Below are 4,261 nucleotides of genomic sequence, written 5' to 3' on the forward strand. Positions count from 1 at the left end.
TTTAGTCTTCTTGTCCTTTATCTGGCATGCTCTACCTTGGCGATTTCATCAAATGTTTCAACCATCATCTCTAAAGCAAATCACTCTTAACTTTGTCCCTTGCACTGACATTTCTTCTGAGATCTGAACTCCCATTCCAATTACTCACGGTTCATCATTGTGAAACTATCAAAGCTGGAACCATTAATAAATATCTTCTAAACAGAACTCATCATTTTCCCAGAAGCTGTTTCTACTCTCCCATTTACTGTCTTGGTAAATGTCACCTGCGTATGCGTATCACTTCTTAGAGAAAACTTTGAGTAAAGGAGTTACCGCCCTCCTATCCTTCAATTAGTAATTAAATCCTGTTAGCTCTGCCTCCACACTGTTGCCCACAATTATCCACTCCATCCTTTCCCATCGACTGTCTTCTCATCCAGGCCCTCCTCTGCTCCCTCAGGCACATTTGCCATGTCTGCCAAACAGGGTGCTTTCTCCAGGTTCTCTCATCCATTCTCTCACTTTGAGCCGAGTTATCTATCACTCTAGGGCAATCATCCTAAATGGCTCCCTCTACTGGATAAAGTCCAACCTCTTCGGCCCCCTTTCAAACCTCATTGACCTCATACTTTCACATAGAGCCTACACTCTGGCTACCCTTTTCACTTATGCTTCCCAAATGCACTATCAAGCCTCTGTGCCATTTGTAATCTTATTCTCTTTGTCTAGAATATTCTCCTCACTCTCCCATTTTATCTGGGGAACTCCTACTTATGGGTACAGGTCCAGCTTAAATTTCAAATCCTCTTCACAATAATCCCTGAGCAAAGGCCATGGCTCCTCTTTATAGATTGTGAACTCCTTCAGTACTGAGGCTTCTTCTTACTCAGGACCTAAATCAGTTCTTCATACATGGCCGCTGCTCCATGAGATCACTTACTTTGCAAATATTTATTGATTCCTTGCCATATAGTGAGCATTATTTTTAAGTGTTGACAATACAGTGATGGAAAAAGTAGGTGTAATACCCACCTTCACAGGACTTACAGCTTAGGGAGAATTATAATAGGTAACCACTCTAATGGAACACCAGGGATTCCTCTAGCTTCACTGCATTTCTTGTGCCTTGTATGATCTTTATTAACCCCAGAGAGTAACTTCTTGTATATGAAGTTGCTAGTTTCCCTAAACTGCTAATTAATGCATAATTATCCAGTAATAAGTTTAGATATCAAGAGGAAAATTAGCATAGTGATCTGATGCCTAAAGCTTACTTTTATATATATATATACAAAAGAGGAGGACTGAAGAAAGGATAGAGAAATACAGTAAATGTGTAAATATCAAGGTGCATGTGCATGTGTAAGTCTGTTTTTCTGAGGCAGTTGGAAGGATATAAGTGAAAGGAGAAAGAAGACTATATTAAGAAAGGCTGGAGAGGCACAGTGATGAAAAAGACAGGGTGCTGAGTAGTAGCTTAAGCCACAATCTGCTGTTATATTTTTGGGTGATTAACCTGTTGGTTCCAGAAATCACATGTTTTGTGACCACTATTCTACAACATTACTGTGTTTTCTAGCAGTTGGCTGGATTCTTCCAGGAACGGTTAGGTCTGCAATTGCTTTGTTAGACAAGCTGAACACAAGGCGGTCACTCAGTTCTATCAAAAATGAGTACAGCATTTCATGCAATGAATTTAGGAAAAGGGAAGAGTGAGGCAATTCTTCATGCTACTTTGGATTCATTGTAATTGGCTGTAAAAATGTCCACAGGATTTTCCCTTAGGAGCAAGATACATTATAAACTGCTTGGCACTGCTAATCTTTCTAACATATGCTTTTTAATTTCAAGGAGGAATTTACTCTTACCATTTATCTCACCTAAAAACATGCAATGTTATTACTAAAACCATACTGGTACAAAGGTTGAGATAAATCATGTGGGCCGATGGTAATTTATAAATGCTAAACAGTAATCGGACTTAGAGTTGTACCCAACAGCCTGCTGACATTCCCACGCATGACAGGAAGGCTCAAGCAACACTTTCTCAGAGAAGCTTTCTCCTGCACAAATTGGAAGGTTCTCAGAACACAGCCAGCTTGTCTGCTCCTGATGACTTAATGAGAACTCTGAATGGAGGACCAGCCTCCATTTTCTTTGCTTTTCTTTTTTTTTTTAAAGTTTCTATGTCATGTAAAATTTCCAGGGATTGGCTGAAGGAAGAAGGCAGCTGAGGGTTAAAGTTCCGAAGTTACCTCCTCTTTTTCTTGGGAGGCACAGAGCTGTGTCTGGAACCTCGGTTAGAGCCTCTGCCTGACCCGTGCACAGATGCCTTCCTCTTCCAGCTCACACTGCGACTCTGTTCCTCTTCCTCACAGCGACTTTCACAGTCAGCGTTTTGGGCTTCTTCCTCCAGTTCACCCCAATCCTGTCCACTCTCTTCTTCACTGCCCAGTGATTCCTTGGAATAATCTGATTCTTCAGCTTCTGATGAAAAATCTTCCTCACTGTCCTCCTCCTCTTTTTCATAGTCATCCTCTGAAGGATTAAAAGTCTCATCTTTGATTTAAGACTCAGAATCCCCTTCCTCAGTATCACTCCCCTCATCCTCAGGTTCCAGGAAAGACCAGCCACCTTGTTTGAAGAAGCCCTCAGGGTCATCAACATTAGTCTTCATAATTGTAGTCCAGTTGAGGCACTGTACTCCTTCTGTGTACTTTAGGTCACAAGAATTCAACCATTCCTTGATGGTGTCAAGAGAGGCAACATGAATGGCATTGATGGTTGTCACTTTCTTGCTGTAGTCCTTGTAGACGATTACTGTGTCAAAGTTCTTCTGGTGAAACTGGACTCGCTCCAAGTGAATCAGCTCCACTTCATCCAACGTCACCACAAAAGGTGGCCATTCTGTAGCATTTACCAGCACAATACTAGTAGGCTGAAGGAAGCAGGTACTCCTATAGGAGCTCTGTTAAATCCCAAGTCCCCAAAAGGCACTTCAAAGTCCAGTTCCTCCTTAGTTAGAGCCTCTACTTTCTCAATGAAATTTTTAAATGCTGTTTTCAGTTTGTGCCTCATTTCTCATTCCATCTGCTCAGCATAAAGGTCATCTCAGTCATGCATATGCTGAGGTTTCCCCAAGTCTGTGGTGATCTCCAGCACCCCTTTGCTCTCCTTTCCTGGACTCCAAGGTCCCTTCATTTGGTCAGATCCCCTCTGAGAAAGTCGAATAGCGATGCTACATGTCCTGACCAACGTCATCCCAGTTAAGGCCTCCAAGAAATCCAAACACTAGGTCCTCTGTCAACCTTCCAATTTCATTTCAGCCCACACTTGAGGTTTCTTTGCTGTAGACACAATTTCGCTGAACACAAGAGATCAGGAAAAGTGAGGGTGGTACTGAGAAGAATAACCATGGATAAAAATAACAGTATTTCAAAATGGGGTCAAATAGGAGACCAGAGAAGTGATTTCAAATGAGAAAATAATAAGGGTTATTATTGTTTGAGTCCTTAGGATGTGACAGGAACTGTACTAAACATTTTACATCTAAGGTTTCATTTAGTCTTCAAACCATCTACCTATGATGTAGGTTTTATTATTTTTCCCATCATACAACTATGGAAAGAGACCCAGAGAAGTCAAGTAACTTCAGGATTTCTGCCTAGTAAGTAAAGTAAGTAAAGGAGTGGAGACGTGAATCGAGCTCGAGATGAAGTCAAAGATTTGACTTTTAACACTCTTGAGTATTGCTCTCATTAATTCTAGAATCAGCAATATTTCAATAATTATGTAAAAAATACAAGACTGTCTTAAATACTTGTATGGTATTTATTAACCCCTAAGAAAAGAGACTGTTCTTTTCAAAAGCCTATTGAAAAGAAATCACTGACTGCAGTCTACTCCTCATTTCTGCTGTTAACAATTTGGGGGCTCCTTAGCAGAGGGGTCACACCCCATGCTTGCTGTGCTCTGCACCTCTTTTCCAGACACACCTGAGTCTGGAAGAGACCAGACTACATGAGGAAACTCAGAGTTCCCCCAACTACTTACCTCTTTTAAAGATGCATTATCTAGAAAGCAGTATTATTACACACTGCTTTGTCATAATCCATTAGGAGGCTGTGTTGCAAGGAACTTATTATTAAAATAGAGTCCAAATCCTCAGACAGGAAATTTCAAAATAAATGAGAACAGGGTTTCCCTGGTGGCGCAGTGGTTGAGAGTCCGCCTGCCGATGCAGGGGACACAGGTTGGTGCCCCGGTCCGGGAGGATCCC

General features: G+C 41.4%; 1 pseudogene; it reads right to left on the reverse strand.

Annotated features, from left to right (window-relative positions):
• Window positions 1–2,164: 2,164 nt before the first annotated feature.
• On the reverse strand, window positions 2,165–3,243 carry LOC137210094 (FACT complex subunit SPT16 pseudogene; annotated as a pseudogene).
• Between the last annotated feature and the right edge of the window lie 1,018 nt (window positions 3,244–4,261).

This window comes from Pseudorca crassidens, chromosome 17 (genome assembly GCF_039906515.1).
Source record: "Pseudorca crassidens isolate mPseCra1 chromosome 17, mPseCra1.hap1, whole genome shotgun sequence".
NCBI classification, from domain to species: Eukaryota; Metazoa; Chordata; class Mammalia; order Artiodactyla; family Delphinidae; genus Pseudorca; species Pseudorca crassidens.